The 15079-nt window shown below is 46.0% G+C and overlaps 1 pseudogene; it reads right to left on the reverse strand.

Annotated features, from left to right (window-relative positions):
* Positions 1-428: 428 nt before the first annotated feature.
* On the reverse strand, positions 429-1944 carry LOC101444018 (non-POU domain-containing octamer-binding protein pseudogene; annotated as a pseudogene).
* Between the last annotated feature and the right edge of the window lie 13135 nt (positions 1945-15079).

Raw genomic sequence — 15079 nt, forward strand, 5'->3', positions numbered from 1 at the left:
GAGGAAATGTCTTCTTTAGGACATTAAGGGGTAATATATGAGATACAGCAGAACCATATGTATGCTGCCTGTGACCTCTGTGGACATTTACATGAATTCTGACCTGGGAGTGAATGGAGAAATGGGGCTAAAGTCATTGGGTGATTTTTATTTTTTATTTTTTATTCTTTATTTTTTGTGGCATATGTGGCAGTGTCTCAGGTTGGGGGCCAGGGGGTGGGAGGATTAGAAAGCAAACAGAAAAGGATGGACAAAGAATGCAATGATCAGGATTAATGGGGCTCTAACTGGATCCATTTTTGTCATGGCTCCCCCCAGGCCCCAACATCAATAACATTTGAGACTTCAGGAATGCACCACACAGAACTGATTTGTTAAGTACTATACCCCACACGGAACAGATTTGTTAAATACCACCCTCCTCCCGTGCCCTAGGTCTCCCTAGAGTAGTACAGAAAGGAAACACCTAACTAGTGGAAGGAAATCCCTAACACTCTTCTCCAGGGTAGAATTCTGGCTAGTCCAAAAAGGGTCCTTCTTTTAAGGGTTTTGAGAAACTAGGACACTGCAACTGCATTAGTATCGGCGACGTTTGTTTGGAGCAAATTCAGCTCCAGGAGCTGCACGGTTGAATGCAGGAGGGGTTCCACCAATTGCCCCAGTTCCTTCCACTGTAGCAACTTGGCCAAAGCGTTCAGTTGTTGGTGGGGCCAATCCCAAGGTTCCATGTGGCATCATGGTAGCTGGTCCTGGAGGAGCTGGGGTACCAGTGGGCACAGGAGCAGGTGGCATGGCGCCTCTGTTGCTTATGCCCATAGCACCTCCCATAGCCATCTGGCCCATCCGTACCCTGCTCTCTCGCATCAGGGAAGGTTCCCGTGAATCCTTCCTGCTGTCGCTGCATCATTTCCTCCTGTTGTCATCGCATCTCTTCTCCATGGCGCCTGCATTCTTCCTCCTGCCTGAGCTCCAGTTGCTTTCGTTTTTGTACCTCTTGGTTGTGCAGCTCTTCCATTCTCCGAAGTTCTTCTTGGCGCCTCATCAAATCCTGCCTCGTTAGCATGACCCAGTGCTCATGGCGAGCAGCCTCCATCTCCATCTCCAGCTTCTCACGAGCTTCCTCGACGTTGCCGTCCTCTTGGTCCTGCTGCTGCTTCTCCATCTCAGTGAGTGCCTTCTGGCACTCAAGAGAGCCAGGCTGTGCAAATCTGGGTGGCTGCTCTCTCTCCTTGTGAAATTGCTGGTTCTTTATAACCAGCTTCTCTGGAAGTCCCTCTTCATCATCTAATTGGTCCACGGCTCCACAGTCACAGGTCGAGGAAATGCGGTTAGCAGGAAGGAGCCTTCACTGCATCTGTCCAGAGCTTTCCCAGCAGCTGGCTTCCCAGAGAACTCAACAATGCCTTTTCTTGAGGGCCTTCCTCAGTCATCCACGGTGATGACAGCCCTCTCCACCTGACCGAACACAGAAAGGGCCTCCTCCAGCTGTCCTCTGGACACGTACTGAGGAAGGTTCCTGGCTGTAAGAGGTGCCCTATGGCAGGAAAGCGCACACGCAGCTGCTCCCCACGGAGGCATGTTGTCCAGCTCCACTTTGGCAATCTCCACTAGGGTTCATGTTTCCAAGCAGATAAAGCCAAAGCCTTTATCCTCATGAATGAAGACCTCGCCTGCTTTCCCATAGTTTTCAAATCGTTGCCTCATTTCCTCCCCAGTGATATCAGGAGGAAGATGGCCCACCAAGAGACGGCTCTGTTGGGGAACGGTTTCCTCTCCTAGTTTCCTAAAATTCTTCTGGTCGATAGTCAAGCCTTCGTTTTGGCTGCTGGCCTGTCGCCTGTTTGCAGGTACTGGTGGTGGTGGCTGCCGTGGGGGGTGATGCTGATGATGCTTCTGTGGAGTATGGTTTTGCTTCTCCAGGTTAAAGCTTTTATTGCTCTGCATTTCTGTACCTCAACTTCTACTGAGAAGGCAACCCAGTGTCTCCCAGTCCCCTCTAACCTGGACTTCTCCACTGACTGTTCTCTCCTCAGAGTAACTGGCGACGCTGCATGGCCTCTACCGTCCCGAGAAAAGAGCGCACAACCACAGGAAATGACTCATGTAGTTGCTTTTGACTTATTAAATCCACGACATTTTCATAATTTTTCCTAACCTCCTCTGAAGCTTGTCATTATCTAAGTCTTCTCTCCACAGCTTCCCTCCAACCAGGATAAGAAATTAGCTATGAGGCACCTATGCTGTAGTTCCTGACCTACTGCCCCAGGATCAAATTGGTATTATTTGGACATTTTATTATGGATTGTTAAAAGCAGATATATACACACATTTTTTTTTGAGGTACCGGGGGCCAGGGAGTGAACCCAGGATCTTTTATGTGGGAAGCCGGCACTCAACCATTGAGCCACACTGGCTTCCCTGAGTTGGCTTTTTCATTTGTTTTCCTTGTTGTTTATTTTGTTTTTTCAGGAGGCACTGGAACTGAACCCAGGACCTCCCATGTGGGAGTAAGGAGCTCAACAGCTTGAGCCACGTCTGCTCCCAAAGCATATTTTTTAAAAGCCATTTCTTTTTTTTTTTTTTAAGGTTTTATTTTATTTATTTCTCTCCCCTTCCCTACCCCACCCCCCGTTGTCTGCTCTCTGTGTCCATTCGCTGTATATTCTTCTGTGACTGCTTCTATCCTTATCAGTGGCACTGGGAATCTGTTTTTTTGTTGTTGTATCATCTTGTTGTGTCAGCTCTCCGTGTGTGCAGTGCCATTCCTGGGCAGGCTGCACTTTCTTTCACACTGGGCGGCTCTCCTTACGGGGCGCACTGCTTGCACGTCGGGCTCCCCTATGCGGGGGACACCCCTGCGTGGCACAGCACTCCTTGCGTGCATCAGCGCTGTGCATAGACCAGCTCCACACGGGTCAAGGAGGCCCGGGGTTTGAACCCCGGACCTCCCATGTGGTAGGTGGACACCCTAACCACTAGGCCAAGTCCGCTTCCCCCATTTCTTAATTATAGAACAAAACCATATTCTGTGTCCATCCCTTACTTCCCATGCTTTCTTGTTCCTTATAGATTCATTTGTCTTTATGCTAGATTATTTTTTCAGGAGCTCCTTCAAAGTTCTTTGGTGATGGGAAACGGACTTTGGCCCAGTGGTTAGGGCGTCCGTCTACCACATGGGAGGTCCGCGGTTCAAGCCCGGGGCCTCCTTGACCCGTGTGGAGCTGGCCCGTGCGCAGTGCTGATGCGCGCAAGGAGTGCCCTGCCACGCAGGGGTGTCCCCCGCGTAGGGGAGCCCCACGCGCAAGGAGTGCACCCATAAGGAGAGCAGCCCAGCTCGAAGGAGGGAGCAGCCTGCCCAGGAATGGCGCCGCCCACACTTCCGGTGCGGCTGACGACAACAGAAGCAGACAGAGAAACAAGACGCAGCAAAAAGACACGAAAACAGACAACCGGGGGAGGGGAGGGGAATTAAATAAATAAAAATCTTAAAAAAAAAAAAAAGTTCTTTGGTGATGAACTTTTTGAGACCTTGTTTTTATCTTCCTGATTCCCCCCTTACATTTCTTATTTGATTTTCCCCCTCACCTTTATTGTTTACATGAAGTTAAATTAGCCCTTTTACATAGAGGTTTGAGGAGTTTGGGCAGTTGTATACAGCTACATAATTACTACCACAACCAAAATACAGAAAATTCTCATCCCTCCCAAAACTCCCTCCTATTAGTCAATCTCTTCCTGTCATCTTTGTCCCCAAGCAACAACTGATCTGTCTACTTTCATTACAGTTTCATCTTTCCTAGAATTTCATATAAATGGAATAAAAAATACATACTTTTGCATGTTTGACTACTTTCACTTAGCATAATACTTTTGAGATGTAGCCATGTGGTTGCATGTATCAGTAATTCGTTCCTTTTTATTGCTCCGCTGTATTCCATAGCATGGCCATACCACAGCTTGTTTGTAGTTGTTGAACATCTCAGTCATCTCTTGTTGTTAGCTATTATGAACAATGTTGCTATGGTTTGCATACAAATCCTTGTGTAGACATATATTTTTATTTCTCCTGGGTACCTATGAGTAGTATCTCATTAAGGGTTTCAATTTGCATTATCCTGATGAGAATCTTTCAGGTCATTATTGGCCATTTGTATATTTTATTTGATAAAACATCTGATCAGATCTTCAGTTCATTTTTAAAACTGCATTGTTTGTATTCTTTTTATTGTAGGAATTCTTTAGATATTTTGGATATAAGTTCTTGGTCAGATACATGTTTTACAAAATGTTTCTCTCAGTCTGTGGTTTGCCCTCTCATTTTCTTAACAGTATGGTTTGAAGATAGAAAATTTTATTATCGAAGTCCATGGATTTGGAGATTAGCAAAACATAGCCCTGGCTTCAAAGAACCTTCAGTGCTGTAGGGAGACAACAAACAAATCACCAGGCACAGCACAGAAGGCCAGGGCGCCATGGGAGCTGGGGGGGGGGGCAGCATTTAACCCAGCCGGGGGGAGGTCTCCTGCAGGGAGTGACACTGGGAGGAGTTTCAAAGGAACGATGTGGGGGGTATAGAACATGTGCAAACCCCTGGCAGTGTGGTCTGCAGGATACAGTTCAACTACTTCCAAGCAGAGGTCTCTGCGGTTGGGTCCCAAGCCTGGGGTGGGGGGAGGAGAGGAGGGAAGGGGAGGGGAGAAGAGGAGAGGAGAGGAGTTGAAGGACCAGATCACTAGGGCCTTTGGGGGCTAAGCTAAGGAATTTTTTTTTTTTCCCAGAAGGCAACAGGAAGCCATACATAAGGAATAAGAGAAAGGGGCTTTTAATATCAAAAGTTATTGTGGGGGAAACGGACTTTGGCCCAGTGGTTAGGGCGTCCGTCTACCACATGAGAGGTCTGCGGTTCAAACCCCGGGCCTCCTCGACCGTGTGGAGCTGGCCCATGCGCAGTGCTGATGCGCGCAAGGAGTGCCCTGCCACGCAGGGGTGTCCCCCGCGTAGGGGAGCCCCACGTGCAAGGAGTGCACCCATAAGGAGAGCCGCCCAGCGCGAAGGAGGGAGCAGCCTGCCCAGGAATGGCGCCGCCCACACTTCCCGTGCCGCTGACGACAACAGAAGCGGACAAAGAAACAAGACGCAGCAAAAAGACACAGAGAACAGACAACCGGGGGAGGGGAGGGGAATTAAATAAATAAAAATAAATCTTTAAAAAAAAAAAAGTTATTGTGAAACTATAGTAAATAAAACAATGTGGTATTGCTGCAGGAGTAGACAACTAGAAAAGTGGAATGCTATAGATGTCCATAAACACCTCCATGTATACCACAAGTTGGCATATGACAGAAATAGCATCACAGGGTAGTGCCTAAAGAACGCACTGTTAGGAGCAGATGTAGCTCAAGCAGCTGAGTGCCCTCCTTCCACATGGGAGGTCCCAGGTGCCACTTAAAGAAAACAAACGACAAGCAGACACTGAGCAAAAACAACACAGAGATGAGGGGAAAACAACAAACAGAGAACAAGCGGACAACGAGCAAACAATAAGCAGACAATGAGCAAAAGCAAATGAGCAGAGAGCAGATGTGGCTCAAGCAGTTGAGAGCCTGCCTCCCACTTAGGAGGTCCCAAGTTCAGTTCTTGGTGCCTCCTAAAGAAAAAACAGACAGACAATGAGGAAAAACAACAAGCAGACAATGAGTACAAACAACGAGCAAACAGACAAGGGGGTGGGGAAGAGTTTGTACTAAAACATAACTTAAAAAAAAAAAGAAAAGAAAAAAACTTTAAAAAAGAATGCAGTATTTAAATCATGGGATTAGGAAAATGAGAAAAAAAATGCATTTTCACTTTACATAATCTACAAAAAATGGATTCCAGATATATTGAAAACCTAAAAGTTAAAAGCAAAAAACCCTAAAATTTCGGAATCAAATATTGAATGACAACAACTTAAATCCAGCCCCACCTTGGTTTCTGCGAACACCAGGGTCCTGACTGTGGCAGGCCTGTCCTCTACCACCTAATGTTACAGTAGTTGCAGTTGCTCAGTTGATAAAGAAAAGTGCCCATTTTGATGTGAAAATGAAGCCTGAAACTTAACAGTTAACTACAGTTAAGAATTAACAAATAATGATTACAAAATTACATAGATGCCCTTATATTACAAAATAGCAGTAGTTCGGATCTGAAATTGCTGAAACTGGCTGGATATGGCCAAGGCCTGCCATTGTGCTGGTCATTCCAAACAGGTCTCGCCCTGCTGTGGTTACTCCAGACTTAACCTCTCCCTTGTGTGTACTTACTATTGCGATGGTACCTTTGTTTATGGTGGTCTCAGCACTAGGCTCACCCTGTGTGTACTTGCCACTGTGCTGCTACCACTCCACCCTCCTGTTTAATATCCACACGCAAAAACCTCGTGTCTGGCCTCTTTTCTGTACTTTCCCATCCCAGAACCCTGACCTCTGATAATGACTGCAACTTCAGGACTCGCCCTGGTTTGGTTCCTGTTGTCACCACTTTTCCTCTCTGGTTCCGATGGACTTCAGAATGAAGGAGCCTGACCTCAGCACAATCCAACTTTATTTAATCAGCTCCGTATTGAACTCAAGCCTGGTCAGGGCAATGATGGAAACACTCCCCGTGTTGCTACACAAGCCTAGTCGAGGCCCAAGTCTGGCTGAGGCACCGGTGGAAGTGCCTTCCGTGTTACACAAGACCTGGACCAAGGCACAAGACTGGCCAAGGCACTGGTGGAAGCGCAGGGCTCGGCATTGCAGCTCCACTCACCACTCACCATTGCAGCTCAGCCTGGCGTGCTCAGCTGGGCGCTGGATCTCACAGCTCCGCATTCACTGTTGCAGCTAGGCTCAGCGTTGCAGTTGCAGCTTGGCTCGGTGTTCGGCTTGGCTCCTGATCGGAGCTCTGTTTCTCTGTCTGGGGAGAAGATGGACTAGGGCTTTGGAGCTGCTCTTGATATGGTCTAGCTGTGTGACCACCCCTGGGGGTGGAGCCCTGGTTGTGAAGTTTGTCAGTCACTGGTTCCGAGCAAGGGCATTGGTTAGGGTTTGAAAACCAGATTAGGATCAGATGCTGATTGGCTGACTATTAATTAAAGCAATGGGTTCTATTGGTAGAAAATTCTCTTACCCTATTGGTTGACTCAGGATCCCTCTTATCCTGTTGGTTGACTCAGGATCCCTCTTCCTATTGGTTAGTTCAGGATCCCTCTTCCTAGGAGACTCAGGCTCAGTTACCTGCTGGCTCCTTCATTTCCCACCCCATGTGTTCAGCCCCTTAATGTTTATTGAAGAAGGTATCCATGTCCAGCTCCACCTCAATTACTCATTAGCACCCTGATGGTATAAAATATTAGAATTTCGGCAGGTGGGGGAAGTTAATTTTAGATTATACATCTCCAATCTCCAGCTGAGGAGTAAAGCCTATTTTCCTTCCTAGTCTAACTCAGCGTATCTGTCTATTCTGCTGCAGAGAGCGAAGGAGCCTCGCCCAGGACCACCCCAGCCCCTCTTCAGTATAACAAAATATCTTTCTGACATCAGGGCTGGGAAGACATTCCTAAACAAACAACACTGGGAGAGTGGATTGGGATATTTTCCTTGTAAACCGTTCTCCTGGGTGGTGTTATCACTGTCGTATAATTTACATTTGTCCGATGAATAATGAGAAATTATTCATCAGCACCATTGCTCAGTACCTTTTCCTATATTTATTGACCATTTGGATTTTCTACTTTGTGAAGTGTCAGTTCAAGTCCTCCCCCCATTCTTTTATTATGTTAATATCTTACTTATTAATTTGTTAACCTTCTGTATTACTCAGCCAAAGGGGTACTGATGTAAAATACCAGCAATTGATTGGTTTTTATAAAGCATATTTATTTGGGATAGGAGCTTATAGATACTAGGCCATAAAGCGTAAGTTACTTCCCTCACCAAAGTCTATTTTAACCTGTTGGAGCAAGATGGCTGCTGACGTCTGCAAGGGTTCAGGCTTCCTGGGTTTATCTCTTCCCAGGGCTTGCTTCTTTCCAGGCTTAGATTTCCTCTCTTCCTGGAGCTCCAGCTTAAGGCTTCAGCATCAAACTCCAACATCAAAAACCCCTAACTCTGTCCTTTGCCATGCCTTTTACCTACTGGCAGAAGAGGTTTACATGATTACTTAATCAAGTAAACCTATGACTCCAATTTAATCTAATATGCCCAGAGGAAAAGATGTTTACAAACATAATCCAATATTTCTTTTTTTTTTAACTTTTTTTATTGAAATATATCACTCATACATAAAAATACATACATAATATCCTAAATAATAGGACACAATAGACCGATGGAATCAAATTTATGGTTCAGAAATAGACCCTCACAGGTATGGTCAAGTGAGGTTTTTTTGGTTGTTGTTTTTTTTAAGATTTATTTATTTATTCCTCTCCCCTCTCCCCCCACCCCAGCTGTCTGTTCTCCGCGTCTCTTTGCTACGTGTTCTTTCTCCACTTCTGTTGTTGTCAGAGGCACCGGAATCTGTGTTTCTTTTTGTTGCGTCACCTTGCTGTGTCAGCTCTCCATGTGTGCGGCACCATTCCTTACAGGGTGCACTCCTTGTGCGTGGGGCTCCCCTATGCGGGGGACACCCCTGCGTGGCATGGCACTCCTTGCACATCAGCACTGCACATGGGCCAGCTCCACACGGGTCAAGGAGGCCCAGGGTTTGAACCGCGGACCTCCCATGTGGTAGACAGACGCCCTAACCACAGGGCCAAGTCCGCCACCTCAAGTGAGTTTTGACTAACCTGTCAAACTCTCACAGCTCAGGCAGTACAATCCATTCAGCAAACGGTGCTGAAAGAATTGGACATTCATAGCTAAAAGAAGGAAAGAGGACCCCTATCTCACACCTTATCTAAAAATTAACTCTAAATGGATAAAAAAAAACTAAAAATAAAAGCTAGAACCATAAAACTTCTAGAAGAAATTATTGGAAAATATCTTCAAGACCTGTTGGTAAGTGGTGGATTCTTAAAGGAAATTAGAGAAGGACTGATTGGACTACTGATGTTTAATGTATGTAGACGTTTTAATTAGCCTTACTGTAAAAGTGTGGGAATGTATAGAGTGGATGGTAACACACAGTGAGTAACGGCTACTTTATAAATGGGGATGTGACTGAAAATGGTAGTCTAGTTATGTAAATGCCAATTGACAGAATGCTTGAGAATAATCGAGGAACTGGATAGCATAGTAAACCAAGAGGTGGGTGAGAATGATGGTTGATGGTACAGATGTAAGAGTGTCCTCTGTGAGCTAGAACAAATGTATATCACTACTGCATATCACATTGCTATCACTACTATATCACATTGGGAATGTGGAGAAGCATGGGAAAAATACAGCTGGAGTGACCTATGGACTGTGGGTAGTAGTAATAATATAATATTCTTGCATCTATGCAAAAGATGTACTGTGTTGATACTGAGGCAATATGGAAAAAGTGAGCCAAATGTATGCTATGGACATGACCATAATCAGATGATATTATTTTATCTGTACCAATATTTCTTTTTAGAATTCATCAGTAATATCAAACTGCTACACCTTCTTTATATATTTTGGACTGGAGCACTTTGTCAGTTCTGTGTGATGCAAGGATCTCCTCCCACCCTGTGGGTTTACATTCTCTTTGATGAGAAGTTCTCAATTTCAAGAAACCCAGTTTACCAACGTCTTATTAAAGGAGAATATGGGGTAGAGTTTGGTGACTCCTGTGTGACTCCCAGGCCCCAGCAGGACAATGCCAAGAGTTCACATGGGAACGAGCTTCTGCCATTTCCCATCATAAGGTTTCTTCTGAACAACTCTTCATTCACTCACTTATCTCTTGAATGCCTCCCGTGTCCACACTCTTTTCTAGGTGCTCACCATACAAGGAAACAAGGCAAAGCCCCTGCCCTTATGGCACTTACGTTCTGGAGAGGAATTAAGGTTTTAGGAAAATAGGAAAAGTCTGAAATCCTCCATGTGAATAATATAATAAATCAGCAGCACTGCTGAGTGGGCTGAGCTGGGATTAGACTTGATGAATGCATAAAATCAGAAAGATGCTCTGACCTTCCCCGGCAACACTCAGCAACCTGGGAAGAGAGAAAGCTGAGAGCAGAGGGTTGTAAATTAAAATGAGGGGGAAAACAGCCATTCTTTGGCTTAATGTTACAGAAATACATTCCAGTCTCCAAAGGTTATTGTCACAACTTGTCTGCTTAGTTTTAGCAAAATAGAGCAATGCCCCTGACTAACTCAATTTGGCCAAAATGCAAACCAAGAAATGAAAAAGACCTGAGGGAGACCAGTAAGCTTTAAGAGACATGCCTTCAATATAGCCTCTGCCCTCTTTGGCCCTTCACCCAGAAAACTTCATCTAAAATCAAACAGCAGATTAGGAGAATGAAGACAGAGAGCCAGCCCATGGGGAAGTGGTGGCTGATAGAAAAGAAAACACATCAAATGCCTTGGGAAATGTAGAGAATTAAAAAGCGCTTCAGGGGATGGGCAGGGTGGGGTGGTGGGGAGAATGGGTGGGGAGGGGGAGTCTACACTGGAGGGTGACCAGCCTGAGTGTTAAGACTCAGGGGAAGATTTCCAAATCATAAGATTGTGAGGTGACTTTATCTGCTAGAGTAGGTAAGAGGTAAATTTACATTCAGTGTACTCTCTTCATGAAGTCAAGGGCAGATATCATATGCTGGAAGGAGATGTATTTTCCCCGAAACGATATTTTTAAGTTCTCATAAAAGAGAGAGAAGACTTCAGTTATCTAGAAAACAAATCACATAATCAGCCGCTCTTAACTTTTAGGGTCTAGTTCCCTCTCTCTAGAAAAAAGGCACGTGTGCACATAGATGCAAACTTTTGCATACCTTCCCAGCTTTGGAATTTAGAAATCCAACACTGATGCATAGCTTTGAACTTCAGGTTGCAATCTCTGATATATGTAATACCCTCATGTCCCAGCAATGCAAATAAATAGGCTCGCTATTTTTGTTCCACTTTGCCAAAGTTAGCGAATCATCTACGAGCCCTCTCTGCAGGTAGGATAATTCTTTAAAAATAAAATGCTTCAAAGCCATATGCTTATAAATATAGTGTGATCTTGGTTCACCTTCTCCAGCCCCACTTCACTACCGAGCAATTTGCCAAGGTCAGCATTTATTCCCCTGTCCCGGGCACCCACCTGCCAGCCCCACCCATCTGGAGATATGCTAGCCTGACCTCAGCTTCCTTGCAGCCCTGCAGGCCCGGCCAGGCTGTGGGTTGAGTCCCGCATTCCCACGGCTCCACCGTCCCATCCCAGCCCCTCCTTAGCCTTTTCATTTTTGATCCAGGCCCCGAATGGTTTCCCATGCATCACAGAGACCCGGATATTTCTTCTGGGTTATGGTCCAGACTGTTTTCCCAGAATTCATTGAAGAAACAGCTGATGGCTTTCCCAAGACTTGAAAGGTAGTTTTCTTAATTAATCAAAGGATGTCTTGCAGAGTTGATGGATTACTTACGTTTGTTTTTTCTTATTTGAGATGGGTGGCGTGCTCGATGCAGTGGAAGCACAAGGTGAAAAAAAAAAGAAAGACAGGACACAAAAATGAAAAAATAAAATACAAAAGGGGGATGAGAGGGAAGCAGACTTGGCCCAGTGGTTAGGGCGTCCGTCTTCCACATGGGAGGTCCGCGGTTCAAACCCCGGGCCTCCTTGACCCGTGTGGAGCTGGCCCATGCACAGTGCTGATGCACGCAAGGAGTGCTGTGCCACGCAGGGGTGTCCCCCACGTAGGGGAGCCCCACACGCAAGGAGTGCGCTCCATAAGGAGAGTCGCCCAGCACGAAAGAATGTGTAGCCTGCCCAGGAATGGAGCCGCACACACGGAGAGCTGACACAACAATGACGCAACAAAAAGAAACACAGATTCCCAGTGCCGTTGATAAGGATAGAAGCGGACACAGAAGAACACACAGCAAATGGACACAGAGAGCAGACAACTGGTGGTGGGGGGGATATAATATAAAAAATAAATCTTTAAAAAAAAGGCGGGGGGAAGAGAAATAAACCCTGTATACGGTTAATCCCCAAGTCCCCCCAATAATCATCCTGATCCCAGGTTCTTTATTAAATGTGAAAATAATGTTCTCATTTATGGAGAGCTCCTGTGGCATCAGCCTTACCCAGAGCTCACTTGAGCAGCAGCCTCAGTTATCCAAAAGATTTCCCAGAGCTCAAAAGTTAGCAAAAATCTTTCTGGGCAGCCATTGGAGGGTTTAAGGTCCACAGATTTCCCCTCACGTCTTTGCTCTTAGAGGAAACTCTCGGCCCTGCTCAGAGCCCATCAGCTTGCACATCACACCAGGTTCTAAGAAATTCGTGATCAAAAGAAAAAAAAAATCTACAAGTGGGAGGAGGGAAGTTGGCATATTTGGGGCATGAGTACACTGCATTCTCTGTGTGTGTGTTGTGTTGTGTTTCTTGTTTCACTGAATTCCTTTTTCTTTTGCGGTTCTTCTTCATGAACACTTATCTCACTTTTAATACCATTTTAAAAGAGCTGGGCTTTAAGGAGGCAGATTGGAGCACATGTCCAGTATGTGCCCTGCCGAGTGAGAATTTGACCTCAGTGTAATTTCCTAGCGTTGTTTCCCAGGTAACCTGATGAGCTGGTAGGTCTACTGTGTTACTAGGCAACCCTGCTGAAGATACAAGTGATGCCTGGTTGGTAAACAGCAGTAAATGCCATACTCGTACCTGATGGGGTCTCCCAACTGGAGGACTTCTCGAGCGCTCTGACCCTTGAGAGGACCTCGGGAGTTGTGCCAGAGACAGTGCCAGCTCCTAAGGGGCGAGAAGCTTCCGAGCCCAGCAGCCGCTGCACCTACGGGGGCAGGTCCCCTTTGGCACCTGCGCAGCCCTGCCACATGGTCGCCCACGGTCTTTCACTTGGGAGGAGCACCCAGCTCTGTCCTGCTGGCCAGTCGTGCTTCTGACCTGTCTCCTTCTGAGTGCACTGCTGCACTGCTGCGGGCGTAGCTTTTGATGGTTTGTGAGTCTGCACATGTTTTTTTATTTTTAAAGAAGCTTTAGATTACATAAATGTTACATATAACCCATCCTCTCCCCCACTCACACTTCTCCACATTAACACCATCCTTCATTACTGTGGTACATTTGTTACAGTTGATGAACTCATATTGAAGCACTGTCACTAACCACGGACTTAAGTTTACACTATAGTTTACACTTCATCCTGCACAATTTTATAGGTTTTGACAAAATGTATAATGGCCTGTATCAGTCATTGCAGTGTCATGCAGACAATTCCAATGACCTCAAAATGCCCCATGTTATACCTATTCTTCCCTCTCCCTCCCCTCAGAACCTCTGGTGGCCACTGCCTTTATATTAATGATACAAAGTTCATCCATTGCTAGACTAATAGTAATTCTATTAATATAATAAAATAGTAGAATAATAATAGGTCTACCTTAATCCATTGTTCATTCCCCAGTCTTGAGGATTTGGGGATGATGATGCCCACTTCGGTTCTGATTGAGAGGGGGCTTACATCCCATGGGGCAGATGGATGAAACTGTCTTGCTTGCAGTTGTAGATACTCTGTTTTGGGATGGACACTGTCCATCATCATCCTCTTGTTAGTTGTCCTGGGTGAGTCTGATGAACTGGAGAGTAGATGTTACAACTTTGCTGAGATTCAGGACTCAAACAGCATATGAACAGACCAAATATTTAAGTCTCTGGGACATATATTTAACAAGTATAGTGAAAATTATAGGTTCAAATAAAAGGGGTAGAAGAGCCATGTGTAGGGAAATTAAAAATGAATCTTTGTCCTGTGGAGCATTGTATGGCACCTCCAAACTGTCCCACCTTATTGTCACACTCCCAGACAATATGGAAAGGTTAAAAAAACATTCGTTTTACAATTACCATTTACTTTTAATCAGAAAACACAATAAAATCTACTTATATTTCAAGGGGAAAATAGTATTTTCATCCCCAGTTCTATGATCCAGGGATATATTATTTAACTTTTAAAAATACAGAATACATAAAGAAAATTAAAAGGACATCAGATAAAAATGATGAGGCAGAGTTAAAATGAATGGTTAACCAAGAGCCATGGGCCAGAGTTGGAGCTTGGGAAACCTTCCTTCACATCAGGCCAGGCAGAGGATCAGACAAGAAGGAGGTCATGAGCTCCTGATAGTCCAGAACAGAGAAATCCCAGAGTACCAGGGCTGTGGCCCCCATTTCTGGGCATGCTGCAAACAGGACCCCAATGCTGGCCACCCATTGGGGGAGTGGGCCATAGCAGTGAGGGCAACCATCGGCCGTGGGGCCACTCTGCCATCAAGCTCCTCTGTAATGTTGCCTTCTCCTTCCAGAAGGAAGTCACGGTGACAGTCATCCTGCAGGATTATCCAGCACCCAGGACAAGGCTGTGCCCACCATACAACAATTCAAGCTCAGAGTCCTTGCTGTGGCCACTTTAACCTGGGCACCATAGCTCAGACCCCAGTTTCTAAGTCATGGTGCAGCATGATCATCTAAGAGCACGGTGGCTTCCGGGAGGGGAAAGTCTGGTGCCCAAGGTCTTACTTGGGTGGCTCTGCATCCCCTTCTGCACCCCTGCCTTGGAGACACCCCGTCCAGCACCCAGGGGCCCCAGTGTCCCTCATGCTCCATCGGCACCATCAGGAGGAGCTCACTGGCAAGACATTTCGAGGGGCGGACCTGTAGGTCTTGGGTGGTGGGCATGTTTATGTGCCCCAGGATGGAACCAGGAGGGGGATGTTTTAGGATTTCAGCGGGAAACAGATGGTCCATTCAAGCTGGGGAGAGAGGGGTTCAACGAAGGGATTATTTACAAAGGTCCAGGGCTATGAAAAGCAGCCAAGGACGGAGATGGGTTGCAAGGACTAGCCATCTTGGGTGACCTGGGACCACCGTGGGATTGAAGCGCAAAGGGAGGGGAGTGAAGAGCAGGGAGAGGGCAGCCCTC

Source organism: Dasypus novemcinctus, chromosome 3, assembly GCF_030445035.2.
Source record: "Dasypus novemcinctus isolate mDasNov1 chromosome 3, mDasNov1.1.hap2, whole genome shotgun sequence".
NCBI classification, from domain to species: Eukaryota; Metazoa; Chordata; class Mammalia; order Cingulata; family Dasypodidae; genus Dasypus; species Dasypus novemcinctus.